This window comes from Pongo abelii, chromosome 4, assembly GCF_028885655.2.
Source record: "Pongo abelii isolate AG06213 chromosome 4, NHGRI_mPonAbe1-v2.0_pri, whole genome shotgun sequence".
Taxonomy (NCBI): domain Eukaryota; kingdom Metazoa; phylum Chordata; class Mammalia; order Primates; family Hominidae; genus Pongo; species Pongo abelii.
In genome coordinates, this window is record NC_071989.2 from 169,506,756 (window position 1) to 169,521,172 (window position 14,417).

At 42.0% G+C, this 14,417-nt stretch overlaps 1 protein-coding gene across 2 annotated transcripts in view; it reads right to left on the reverse strand.

Moving 5' to 3' along the window:
• The window catches only part of ATP10B (ATPase phospholipid transporting 10B (putative)), a 275,470-nt gene that overhangs the window by 165,676 nt on the left and 95,377 nt on the right, over positions 1–14,417 (reverse strand). Inside the window, exons 1-3 of one of the 2 annotated variants that reach the window (XM_054556180.2) lie at positions 11,099–11,230; positions 9,146–9,263; positions 2,038–2,198 (exon numbers count right to left, since the gene is read on the reverse strand). The exons of the other annotated variant lie outside the window; for it this stretch is intronic. The gene's annotated coding sequence lies outside the window, so the exon portion shown is untranslated. Of the gene's footprint in view, positions 1–2,037; positions 2,199–9,145; positions 9,264–11,098; positions 11,231–14,417 lie in introns of those variants that run through there. 2 annotated transcript variants of the gene reach the window in all.

The following is a 14,417-nucleotide window of genomic DNA, read 5'->3' on the forward strand; positions in this document are numbered from 1 at the left end:
CTCCACTGAGGAGCTGTGTTGAAATATTATCACCTTTCCCCTGAGAGTTCTTCAAATACCTGAAGGGCTATTGGGTTCACATCTGGTCTTTTATTTCTAGGACTAAACAATCCCAGTACTAGATTCATTTTTTTCTTCTTTTCTATAATCAGATCAGCAATGATCTGTGGTCTCAACCCAAAGCAAATGCTGAATTAGGTAATGGTACATTGGCACCACCTGTCCTCAGGTTTCTTCAGTGATTGCAAAGTACAAGAAGCCCCGAAATATCAAGAGTTCCTGCCCTAGTTATGTTTCTTCACTTGGGCATTGCAAACAGTAGCAGTGGCGGAATTCTTTGGCTCTTTGACTGACTTCCATCCCCAACCTATTGTCAGTCTGCTTTGGAAGATACGCTATCCCTCGACAGCTCTCTAATTGACTTGGCTCCCATCTCAATGGGACTTTGTAACCTCATGGAAGAGAAATGGCCTCCCCAATTCTTGCTCCCCTTGCTTCAGCCTCCATCAGGGAGCTATTCAGCATACAAGAATAATCTTTAATAAGTTGCATATTTATTCTGCAAGCAATCTCTGCTGCCTCTGTTAGTGGACTGAGTCCTCTCCCAGGCTTGTACAAACAGCTCTCCTGGAAGCAGTCATGCTTTATGAACTGTGCACAGAGTAAGCACATCACTGGCTGTCAGCTTCTGAACACTCTTTTACCCTGAAGTGCTAGAAAAAGAAGGAAAGACAAATAGTTCTGAAGAAATGCTTCAGTAAATTTAGCAAGCGGAATGGCTACACAGAATCCTCTGATGCCTCTCATTTTGTTAATGCCATTAGTCAATATATCTAGTCTCTCTATGAAGTCCAAAAGGAGGACGGGATCAGTCTCTGTAGGAGCTCTTCCGTTCTGGGAGTGAGAAATAATCTACACTGGCGGTGAGTGACTTGTGTCCTAATCTTGACTCTGCCTTGAGTTGCCTTCAGTGATAGTTTCAAGCAGTTCCTTCTTTTCTAGGAATGGGCTAGAAGAGCTTATAGGGTAAACAGCCTGTCAACTACCATTGCCAGGATGAAATGTAACAGCAACAACAATGGCATGCAAAGAATGAGAAAATCATTTATTAGTTAAATCTGTTTTGTACATTACATTTTTCAAAGGTCCTTTTTACCCAGTTGAGCCTCTTAGTGTCTTTATAAGCAATTAGAGGCAGATGATATTAACTCCATATGAACCCAGTAGAAAATTCTGCTGCAGAATTTGAGACAGTAATTCAAGATAACTTAATAATTAGGGACAGATCTGGGGACTAAGACCTGTCAGGTCTCCTAATTGCTGTGCAGGGTCTTTTCATATACCGTTCTGCATATATCATCATTATCATCCTCCAAATAATCACTGTCTTCAGAAATATTTATGGAGCACTTAGTAAGTGCCAGACTTTGGGCTACATGTTTTGCAAACATTATTTCTATACTGAATCATTAGAAACCCTATGAGGAAGAAACACAGCTATGGAAAACTGAGGATCCAACAGGTCAAATAACTTGCTTGAGTTGTCACTCTCAGATCTACAATGAACTGATTTGTAATTTTGAGCAACTGACAACCTCTCTGACTCTTAGTCTATTGGGGTAAACGATATGTACTTCCGTTACTGCAAGGGCAAGCTAGCATGGGACCATCTGTGCTAATGGATAGGAGAGTATCTTGAAATATGTGAGGTGACAAATGACAATCTTTGGTTAGTAAATGGCAGATCCAAGCCTGTGCACAGGTGTAGACATAGTGCTATATTGCATGCTAATGACATCCCTCCTAATGCTGTTACTCACATCCTTCACTGCTGGTTGTCTGCACAGAAGACACAGGAGTCCATAATAAAAACTTAAATTTTTGCCACATGAAAAAAAAAAAAAGGCTAGCAAGTCCTCTGAACCCTTCTTCAGTACCAGGGCTTTTATCCTCATACTGGGCACATAGGCAGCAAGGAGTTCACTCTGGTTGGTGATAAAGAGGCAATAGCTATTTTTGGCTATACCTATGATTTACCTCTTCCATGCAGGTCTTTGCTTTTCACTTGCTGAGCGAATAGGTATTGTCAAAGAAACACGTTCTTTTCTCCTCTGTCATTCTGAACTCAAGTGCAGCCACTTCAAATGATGGCAGTGTCTACTTCTGGAAAAGGAAAGCTGAATAGAGCAGGGGAGACCCTATGTAGGTGCACAAGGAAAGAAAAGAAGGGAAGAGTTATTTAGGGAATTTGGGGGGGAGGATTTGGGGAGTTTTTGGGACTTCCTAGTTTCTGGTTCCAGCTGAGTTCTAAGATCATCTTGGCTGGTGACCTTAGAGTGATTGAAAGGTATGATGAAAACAGTTTTAATTGCTTTTGGAAATTATTTATTTCAACAAAAGTTCCTAAGGCAATCCCTTGACTACATGAAGTCATTACCTCCAGATACTTTCAGCAGAAATAGGAGGAAAGGGAATGAAGTGATAATTAAAAATCATTATAATGGCAAAGATGATAGAGGTAATAGTGTATATTTAATGCTTACTATATGCATAGTACTTTACTAAACACTTTATACACAGTATTTTATTAAATCTTCACCACAACCCTATGGGACTGGCACTATCGCTGCCCCATTTTGTAAATAATAAAACTGAAGCAGAGTTTCAGGAACTTGCCCACAATCCTGAAACTAGTTCATGGATGGATGAGCCAGGATTCAAATATAGGCTGTGGTCTGATTATGCAGTTTCAACTCTTAACCCACATGCTTACACAGGGTGTGTGTCTTGAGCCCTTCGGAAATTAAGCAGGAATTATTGGAGCAAGTTGACGGGAAAAAGACAATTTAAAAATATAAAGTAAAAAATAAATCATGCCTCTTGAGAAGAGAAAACCTGTCTGGGTGAGCTACACTGTCTTAGCCAAGACACTGGACATTTATTTTTCTTCCAGTTTTATAATTGTGGGAAGAAAAACCTGATGAAAGAAGGGAGTTGGAGGCAATAGGAGATGGTTAGAGAGGTCAATCAATGCAGGATTATTAAGCTAATTTTTTTTTAGCAACTGACTTGAGGTCAAGTAGCCAAGAGCAAGTGGAATGACAGCAAACCACTATGATCTTGGTCTCAATCTATGAACCAGGGAGTCTAGACAAAGGATATGCTTAGCAGTACAAAAATACATTGTGTTAAACTTTTAATTTCAAAGTTATCTTTGACTATAAGGTATTATGACTATAGCTAAATATTACCTCTGAAATAATCAAATTCAAAATTCTCAGCTGGGATTTATTTTGTCCCCTTCACCCCAGGGGATATTTGGCAATGTCCCGAGACAGTTTTGATTGTCGAAAGTCGGGGAGGGAGAGCACGCTAGTGGCCTGTAGTGGGCAGAAGCCAGCAATGCTTCTAATCATCCTATAATGCCCAGGGCAAGCTCCCACAACAAAGAATTAACCAGTCCAAAATGTTAATAATACCAAGATTGAGAAAACTGTTCTAGTTCAACTCTCTAGAAGCTTGGTATTTAAGTTCCAAATTTTATTTAAAAGTCATATTTTATCAGTGAAGTATTAAAAAAACAAAGCTCAAGAGAGGTTTAATTTATTATTTACACTGTCAGCCTCAGCCTCATCATACGAATTAAATACCTATGCTTGGTTCCAGACAAACCAGGTACCAGCAGTGCCTCTGCAAATCTGAGATGAGCCATTACCAAATTCTCAGAAGGTGCTGGAAACACCCTCTGGCCTGAGGCTCAGAGGCCCAGAATTGCTGTGTCCCCTGCATCTCTATACTTCCTTAAGCCGACCTTACTTCTGAATGCTGTCATTTCTCCCAGACCCCAGGTTGGAACAACTCTCTCCCTTTCCCGGAGACAGCAGACAAGGTTGTTTCTATCTGGCTGGGACCGTGGCTCTCTGACTGAGTTCCCAGAGCCCGGGGTTCTCCGGAGTTGCCTCATGGGTTGCTGAGAGGAAGATTGCAAGCAGCGGTCCCCAGATTCCCATCTCCCTCTGTCAATGAAGCTTTACTTTTGTCTATACAAATACAAGAAAATTTGGGTCTGTTTGTTCCTAACCACAACTAACAATTGGACAGGTTTTCATCAAATTTGTAGAGTAACACTTGGGATCTTCTCAGTTATAACTTAGGCTTTGAGGCAGACATGAATTTCTATTTGAAAGACCCTATGAAGCATTTCAATGACAGATTAGCTGAGACTGAAGTACAATGACAGGTCTTTGTAACTGTCTATTGAGACAGACAATTCACATATGTTAAGTCTCCGTAGATAGTAAATGCAAACGACGATTTCAAAGTTGACTACAAATTACAGGCTGTGAGACACGAATTCTGCTGTCAGCTCCCATTTGGAATCAGCTGTTTCTCATGTGGGCACCCCTGTGGTGTACCAGGGTGAGGAGCTGAGCAGCCGGGCAGGGAAGATTGCAGGCCCTGGGGGCAGCCTGCCTGACTCCCACACTGAGCTCTGTAGCCCTGAACAAATTACTTAACATCACTCTGCCTCAGTTTCCTCAAAGGGTTGTTGTAAGGCTTAGATGAGTTACCACAGGTAAGGTCTCAGAGTAAGTAGTGGCTGGCCCAAGGCAAGGATTTGCTGCTGCTATTATTACCATTGTCATTATTATTATGCCTTAGCAAAACATGAGGAACACCAGCCCATTCTATTTTATATGCTGGCATTCTATGTAAGATTTCACTTTTTTTTAAAAGGTTTTCTGCTAAAAATAAATATGGAAAACCACTGGGCAGCTTTATTTGCACATTGAGTTTTTAAGACTAAATGACATTCAGTATTAAAGCCAGATTCCTCTTATTTTAAGGCATGAATCAAAACTGTCACATGACTGAGGAAAACAAAACCTCCATGATGCAATTTTAGGCCAACTGATGCAGTATTCAGGAGGGACTGTCCTATCTCTTCTTTACCTTTCATATTTACAGAAATCTATGCAATCCTCCAGGCATTTGCATTCATCCTCACTGTCCTTCATTAAAGTTTGTTAAGAATATCAGCCATTGCAGGTGAGTCAGCATCATGTGTCCTATCTGGATGTGGGTAGCTTGATTGATAGAAAGGTCTCAGAAAAGCATCAGAAACACTTATAGAAGACTATGCCACCAATAAACTTAGTGACCCTGAACTGCTTGGGTTCGGATGCTGGGCTTTGACACATACAAGCTCTGCGACCTTGGCAAGCTATGGAATATCTGAACCATGGTTCAGAGAGTAGATGTTACTCACCCAGGTTCACACTGAAAACTGGCAAAGCTTGGTCTGGAACCCACAGCTCATGACCAAAGGTTGTGAAATAGCTGCCCATGGGCTGGGCCCAGTTTGCAGATGGACTTAGTTTAGACATCACAGTGTTTTGGAAAATACTTGATCCCATTGCCATAATTTAAATGAATTGGGAGATTTTACTTACAACTCTAGAATCCAGCTCTTCTCTGTATCCTTGTTAATGAAACAAGGGTAATTATATCTACCTTCCAGTATTGGAATGAGGACTAATTGTGAATAATTCATGAAAGCTCTTAGGACAGTACCTCACATGTAGAATATGCATTATTGATTAGCTGATGTTGTCAGTAGCATTCAAGCCAGGATTCCAGAATTTTTGTCTCTACTGCTGTCTTTCTTACCCACCAGATGCTATCTCTCTCACATCTCTGCATACAGAAGCCATGCTTTTAACCACAAGTTACACAGCCTCACTCAGAGTGGAGCCCTGGTGGGGGCTATACATGTGGAGAATTATTCAGTGTTAGGCTGGGGCAGGCACTTTCCAGTGGCTTTGAATTGATCCACTTACATAGTGTTCAGGACAAGTGGCTGAGGTCTCTTAATTTTCTTTCTTTCCTTTTGTTTGTTTTTTTTTTTTAGACTGAGTCTCGCTCTATTGCCCAGGCTGGAGTATAGTGGCACGATCTTGTCTCATTGCAATCTCTGCCTCCCAGGTTAAAGTGATTCTCATGCCTCAGCCTCCCAGGTAGCTGGGATTACAGGCACCTGCCACCACGCCCAGCTAATTTTGGTATTTTTAGTAGAGACTGGGTTTCACCATGTTGGCCAGGCTGGTCTCGAACTCCTGACCTTAAATGATCCACCCGCCTCAGCCTCCCAAAATGCTGGGATTACAGGTATGAGTCACTGTGCCTAGTCTTTCAATTTTCCAACGTGTAAGTTTTGTTGCTTAAACTAATATGTAAGCATATTAGTGTGGGCCTGGCATCCTATACCTCTGAATATTCACTACCATTTATTACCACACTCTTTTGGATGATTAAGACCGTCTCATTCCTCAATAGAAAATTGTGGCCCAGAGATGGGAGGTAAATTGCCCGACGTCACACAGCAAGTGGCAAGACTGGGATTTGAACCAATGCTTTATAGCAGTGGTGGCAAATTAACTGCCCATGGCTCTGCCTTATTTGCAGATGGTCTTAGTTTGTTGTGCACCATATTTGGGGAAAAAATAGCTGCCTAGGTTTTAAACAAAACTGAGACATTTCACATAGAAATCTGGATTCTTGGCTTCTCATCTGATCTGGCATCCTAAGTCTCAGGCCTACAAGGTGACAGCAGCTGGGGCTGAGTAGTTTTTGCTCTTATCCAGGGCATGTACTCCAGTTCATTGTTGTCCCAATGATTCCAGGCTAAAGGACAGTCACCATTTTCTTATTCTAGAACCTATTATGTTACCTGCCTGGCCTCTGAAGGCATTTCAGTTTGTGACCCTGGATTCCTTACTAGTACTTTTTCAAGCTTCCCAGGGCCTTCTACAGTGATGTACTGAATTAACCAGATAGTCCTCTTAACAGCCTGGCGTGGGTTGAATCCTGTCCCACCAAAAAATATGTTGAAATCCTAATCCTCAATATTTATGAATGTGACCTTATTCAGAAATAGGGACTTTGCAGATGTAGTCAAATTAAAATGTTGTCTTACTGGATTAGGTAGACTCTAATCTAAAATAATATGTCCTGATTAGAAGACACAGACACAGCAGAAAGGTGGCCAGGGGAAGACAGAGGATAGACTGGAGAGAGGCTACCACAAGCCAAGGAACACCTGAGGCTACCAGAAGCTAGAAGAAGCAAGGAAGGATCCCCACTTAGAGGCTTCAGAGGGGGCATGGTCCTGCCAACACCTTGATTTCAGATTTCTAGCCTCCAAAACTGTAAGAGTACCTTTCTGCTGTTTTAAGCCATCTGGTTTGTGGTTCTTTGTTACAGAAGCCCTAGGAAGCTAATACACAGCCCTGTCATAGCTCTCTTTCATTTCTTGTTCTCATAGCTTGCTTTTATCTTTGTCCTCCCTTTTCTTTCTCTTCTAATTCATCTTCTGGCATATTTCTTTCATACTTCTCCCTGTTTGCCTCAAGTCCACCATAGACCCTTAGCCTGACTGATGGCTCCCAGGATGAAGAGGTATCTGGGTCCAGCTGAGCATTCAGAGAACAAAAAAAAAAAAAAAAAAAAAAAAAAAAAAGCGGCCGGGGTGGGGGGTGTGGGGGCAGAGGGGTTTCACTATTTGCAGGTGTTGATGTGGCTTACAGCTGGGTGGCACAGTTGCCAGGCTTCCAGAAACAGCTGCAGGAATCTGAAACATGCGGGGTAGATTACTGCAGTACCGCTTTTGGAAGCTGCGAGAACAATAAGCTTGCCCAGGACTTCGTGTGAATTGGCCCAGACACCTCCTCTCCCTCCCCAGCATCTTGAAACTGACTTTAACAGGCTTCTTAACATTCAGCACAGCCCTTGCTGGTGAAGCTTAGACAGGCGGTATGCTCCCTACAAAGCAGGACGCTGACAGCTTTTTTCTTTTCCCTTCCTCATTGCTTAATCTATCCACTTCCTGATACTAATGGATTTTTAAATGAGCCCACGACAATTGATAGCATTTCCCAATTAAAACCAAATACCCTTCATCCACCCTTCACACAGCCACTGGGTACAAAAGAGTGCTGGGGAGCACAGGCCCATCTAGACATCTCTCTCTAGTTCTCCTGCCTCCTGCTCTCAGCCTGCAGAGAGGGCTGCCCACTCTCAGTAGACCTGGCTCCTGCAGGGGTGCTTCAAGGTGCAGGAGTAACTTCCAGATGCCAGCTGAAGTGATGCTGGCTGAGATTTCTGAGTAGTCACAGGGCTAGAGTCACAGGCAGGATTTTTTTCCAATCCTCTCTGATGTTAATTGGTTTCATAACTACTAGTTTAGATGCTTCCTTCAGGACTGAGGGAAATTATTATGCAGCCATAGTAATTCATGCAAGTTTGAGGGAGGGTGGGCTAAAGATCTGGGGAGAGCATAACATCTTATTTTTTATTATTATAAATTATTAGGAATAAAATAATGTAGCTACTGCTTGAGTGCCTACTCTGGGCTAGGCCCTGCCCTTGGCCCCCTGCATAAATGATCTCTAATCTTTATAGTAATGTTTGGGAGGAATGATCTCTTTTGTACAGGTGAGGAAATAGACACCCTCAGAAGTTAAATGATTTATCCAACACCACACACCTAGTAAGTGTCAGAGGTGCATTGAGGTAGCCTGAATCCAAATCCATGTACTTTCTGCGACTCCAGAAGTGAGTTATTGGTATTACCAGAGAGAACATAAAGTACTATATTTGGGAACTGTGCTCAAAGTTATACCTTAGACAGCTGACACACAGTGAGGGTGCAGGGAGAGATTCATTCATTGTCTTATTCATGTGGCAGAAGAAATGCCTGGGAGTGACAGCTCTGTTACACATAAGGAGTTCTCTCTTCTCAGAACTTGTTACCCTCCTACAGATGGTTCAAGGTTACTCTGAACAAATGCTTCCCAGAGAGAGCTAGACACGCATGGCAGGGCCACAGGAAGAGGGAGCTGGGGGGTTCATGCCTCTTCTTTCCACAACCCAGCTGCCCTCCTCATACTGTGATAGGAAACCCAACACCTGTTCCAGTTTCTACCCCTCCTTCTCAGGCCTTGTCTTATTTATCCCTCATTGCCACCTGGTGGGGTGGGACTCACGACTGTCACTATCATCCCTCCAATACATCGAAGGAAAATGAGAATTTAAGCAACTTGCTTAAGATGAACACATCACCTAGTTGTGGGGCTGGGTCTCATACCTGGCATTTAAAATGGCAGAAACCAAGATCTCACATGACTGTATGTAAAAATGAGTTCAGCCTTTGAAGAAAAGCTGTGGACCACTAGAAGAAGATGATGAGTTTAACACTGGACTTCCTGGAAGAAAGAACAGGGGTAAGTAAGCATGTGTGTGGATCACAGGAGGGATCCTTTTGCCAGCTGGTTGGCCACCACCAGGAACTACTCATATGGGCCACACCCTATCCCCATGGCACTCTACCATGTGCCACCTTTAGCATTCTTGCTGTAAATTTCTCTGAGCCTGAATGAGAATGTTGAACTCCACAACAGCTAAGTTCCTGGTGCAATTACCAACAGTGAAATTAAATTTCCTCCTTCTTTTACGGCTACAGCTCACCTCCAAACTTTCATGGGCAGGTAGCAGTAATGAAAGGTGTAGAAGGTATGCAGGTTTTGATTAAAGACAGAGAATAAAAAGATGTTCTGAACTGTTTTGTTGTGGTTGCTCTTATGTACCCCATATTGGGGTCTACATGAAATCTCATTCTATAATAGAATCACCCATGCCATGTCCTAAGCTAAACATGTCATCTTCTCAGTATTCCATGACACCTGTTTCAGACTCTGGACATACCCATGCACAAGCTCACACAAAAGCTTGACAAGTGCTATTCTAAAGGCTTAACCTGACCTGACCAACCTGGCCCAACCTGGCTTCTTGGTAATCAAGCAAGTAGCCCCAACCCGCTCCTCCATCACTGACTCCTGTTTAGTGAGTGGCACTATTGTTCACTCAGTCATCCAGCAACATAGACTTCATTTTTCACTTCTCTCTTTCACCCATAATAACTATTGTTGGTTCTAAGTCATAAAATTTCCAGAACCCATACACATTGCTTAATCCCCACTGCTGCCATTCTTGTCTAATCCATGACCCACACTCTTTCACTTTAGAATGTCCCCTCTTTCCCTCCACCATCACTGTTTGGCTACAGAACCATCCTCCACTCTGCTGCGCTATGATGTTTTCACAAACCTGCTTCACATACTTTAATGGCTCCTTATTATGGTCCAGATAAATTGCAGCCCCTTAAACATGACTTATTATAAGTGACGTCATAATTCAGAACCTGCTAACTTCTCCAGCCATGCTCATTTTTTGCCCTAAGCCCTCTCAAGCTCCACTCCAGCCAGAAGGAACTTCCAGAAGTCTTCTAAGCCAAGGTGTCTCACTTCTCAGCGCCTCTTCATGGTTCACTCTCTCAACCAGAAATGCCCCAGGACTTTTTCACCTGCTCTCCCCTACACTTTCTTTAGATTCTAGCATAGAAATTTCCTAGGAGAAATCTGCCTTCCACCCATCCTCCCAAACACCAGTGTCAGCTCCTCCTGCCCCTGCCTGCAGTGTGCCCTGTACAGATGCCCTGGCAGCTCTGCTCATGCGGTCATAACCTGTTTACCTGCCTTTCTCTTCCAGACGGAGGGCTCTGAGAGGCCACAGCGTGTGCATTATTAAGCACAGCACCAGGCCTGAAGTGGACACTCAATACATATTTATTGCTTTCTTTTCCTCCTCTCTTTTATTGGCACTGACCGCATCAGCCACAGTCCCTTCCCCTCAAATATGTCCCCAGCATCCCCAGGCTCATTGCTCCCCCTTTTTCTCTCTCTCATGTTCTCCTTTTCACTCCTAAAAAGGTGTTTCAGACTCATGCCATGAAATGTCCCTTCAAAATATTTGACAGAAAACAGAGAGAAGCTTAATGTTGTTTTTCCCTCAAGTCTTCCACAGTGACAGGATGAACTAAGCAGGTAGTGGATCTGAGTTGCCATGGAAACCAATAGCGGGCTGGTCCTTTCACTTTCTTTGTTGGGGGAAAGCATATCTCTTCCTATAACTAGCAAGATATGAGGATTTATCCTACTGTCTGCAAAATACCTAATCACCCAAAGGACTGGTTCTCAGTTACCTAGCGCTTTCATGCTCTTCCAGAGACTCTTGGCTGCTGATCAGAATGATCCATCAGAACTGATGTGTGTCACTGGGGCCATTTCCTTGTCCACTCCGGAACTTCATGAAAGCTTGGCAGGAGGAATTCTAAAATGTTTGACACAAAGGGTCTGGAGAAAAGAAATATGTGTGTGCACAGTGTACTTAAGGAATGTACATCATGCACATGGATGTGTGCGTGTTTGTGGTGGGGGACAGGAGAAAGAAAAAGTATATTTCACATTTTTGTCCTGGCTGAACTAGGTCATTAGATATAATAACTAAGCAGCTTTCTGAACACGAAGTTCTAACTGTAAGGATCAGAAGGAGATTCTCTAAGGCCCAGGATGAGCGTACATCCCCCCTAATTGGCTATATGTGTAGGAGTTAAAGACGGCTGCGGCTGCTCATAGGCATTTTTGACTCTAAGTAGGGCAACCACAATTCCAATTCTTAAAGAAAAAAGGATCTTCTCATAAAAAGGCATTTGCGCATGCAAGAGAATAAAGATAAACCACAGCCAATTCAAACTCCAGGAGGCAAGTCCCCCCACTTTTTTTTTTTTTTCAGGAAAAACAAAAACAATATGATTTCTTCCATTTGTAGAATCTTTCCATTTCCCTTTGTAGCTTCTCATTAGGGTCATCAATGCTATGAGGTGAGCATACTGGATTACCCTAAAGTCCAGAGAGGCTAACTGACCTGTGAAAGGTTACAGAAGCAGCTTGTGACAGGCTTAATGAGGATCTAGGTCTGCAAATTTGTAATCCAATGACTATTCCACTTAGCATACAAGGACTCCCTCTCAAGGATTTGCCTTTCAGGGTCCTTTCAAGCTCTCCTTCTTTTCTCTGGGTTTGCCTTATTATCTGACTTTGAATCTAAGTCTATGACAGACACCATTGTATCTTTTTGGGTTAAAGAATCTTGAAAATTTTGGTCTTTTTTTCTTAATCATTAAATGAATAGAGAAATGGATCATTGGGTAGAAAGAAGGATTTTTTGAAGTACTGAAAAATTTGGATTTTTCACTTTGGAAAGTAGACAGCTTAAATTCAACATGATGAGATGTATCAAAGCACAAACCAGTGAAGTCAACGCGCGGGTGTGGGCTTTTCATGAGATACGCAAATACAACAATCCAGAGGCTTCAGTGAAGAAAGTAACTTTAGGGAAGAAGTTTTTAAAGTGTTAGTCAAAGAACATTTGGGGTTTCTAAGAAATACTTCGGGGGCAGCTGTAGGGATCATGGGGTGTGTGGGGTTTGGTTGGGCAGCCAAACTTTACTAGCTTCATTTTTTAACCTACGCCCATCAGTTCCTCTTACTTTCTGCTTTAGGAATTACATTTGCATGCCAAATTTAGCGTAAGTAAACATAAATTTGAAAATCAGGCATTTAGAAAAATGAAAATACTGCTTTATATAACAGCCAATTAAATTACTGAACCCATTAGATTTAGGAGTGTGCCCGGGGATGGTTAAGACAGAATCATTGATTCAAAAAGTTTGGACCTTTTTCTGAAGGAAAAGTCAAAGGATGGCTGCCAGAGGGTGAAGCCGTGCTTATCTAACTTTACAGTGAGGAAACATCGTTCCTCCTTCTAAGATACATACATACCATGGGTGGAACTCAGTATGATAAGTCTAAATCCCTAGCCTTGATGTTGCTCTAGGGTAGATGGCACTCTGCTCGTTTTGAATACCTTTTCTAGAAGCACCCTTGCTGTTTACATGGAAAATTGCATGCTTGCTTCTGAGCTGGCAGGAGGGTTAAAGGAGTAGCAAGTACTCAGAATCAATTAGCTTTGATTTATAAAGCAGCATCACTGATATACATAATTAAAATCTCACATTAGTTATTATTCTATTTGCTTTGCTGAGCAACACACATGTAGAATGTGTCATTCCTACTGTGATCTGAAGAACATTTGGGGTTCCTTGGAACTACTTAAGGGGCTGCAGGAGGGAGAAGTTGTTTAAAACGAGAGGGTTTTAAATGAACAGTGCCTTCTATTTTCCGAACACCTATTATGTGGCAGACATTATAACAAATAACTGCAACAATAATAATGATGGTATCTAACATTTATTGAGTCCCCATCTTTTTCCTGGTACTGCTGTAAATGTTTTACGTGCATTAACTCATTTGCCCATGTACTAACCTTAGAAGGTGGATGCAGTTATCCTTATTTTGTAGATGAGAAAACTGAGGCACAGAGTGTTACAAAATCAGTGATGAGGTCAAGACTGAAACTCTGTCTGGCTTCTGATCCCATGATTTGAATCACTTTACTATGACTTCTTATTGTCCAAGGTTCTTCAAAGAAAAGATCCTATTAAACCCTTACAACAAGTATCCTACATTACAAATGAGAAAACTGAGTTTCACAAAAGAAATTTGCCCAAGCTAAACTTCATATAGCTGGAAACTATACAAGTGGGCTTTGAGTCCAGATTTGAGTATAAAGTTTGTGGCAATTTCTACTATAGCAGGCAGCCTCTCAGGTATAATACAAATTATACCAATTTCTTAAATTTAATATATACAGACATAGAGAAAGCTGATGTTAAAATAATAAAAATCTGTCAAGAAACATCATTGTCATCTTCCCAAACACTGTCCATATAAATTCTTAACTCTCAAACCCATGCTTAACCTATACTCAAGAAGAGACTTTCTGGGAAATAAATCTGTCTTGGTGAATTGTGGTCTTTATGTGGCTCAGGATTTCACTGATTGTGCGTCAGGAAAGAGACACCGAAAAGTCAAAACAAATAAGCTTTCAGGACACGAAGTCAGTGGTATAAATAAAGATGTGAAATGAGACTCAAGGATGAGGTATGGCAAGGGTCTGTGGAAATGAAAGATGTGCTCAGACACTGTCATTTGGCAGACTGGGACTCAGGTGACCTCCAAGCTATGCCTTTGACTCTAAAATGATTGGTGTAACTCAATCCATACTTAATGATGAAGATTACCCAAGACAAGGCCACCAGTGTCACCGATGTGCAATATCTAAGCAATTATTGCCTTTTTAGTTCTTTGTGGATGGGCAGGCTAATCACCAAATGACTATACCAGCAGAACCCTCCTAGTGATGACAGGGCTTTGGAGGTCTCAGGGGCTGGCACTAAAAGAAGGCACTCATGCGGCCACTGTAGTTAGCACTACAGGATAGAGACAGATGCCACAGCCCCTCAAATGGGAAAAAGGCAGCCAAAGATCACTGACGTGTCACCTTTTATTTATTTCATTTCTCTACAGTTTTATTGAGGTATATTTAAGGTAGAATACACT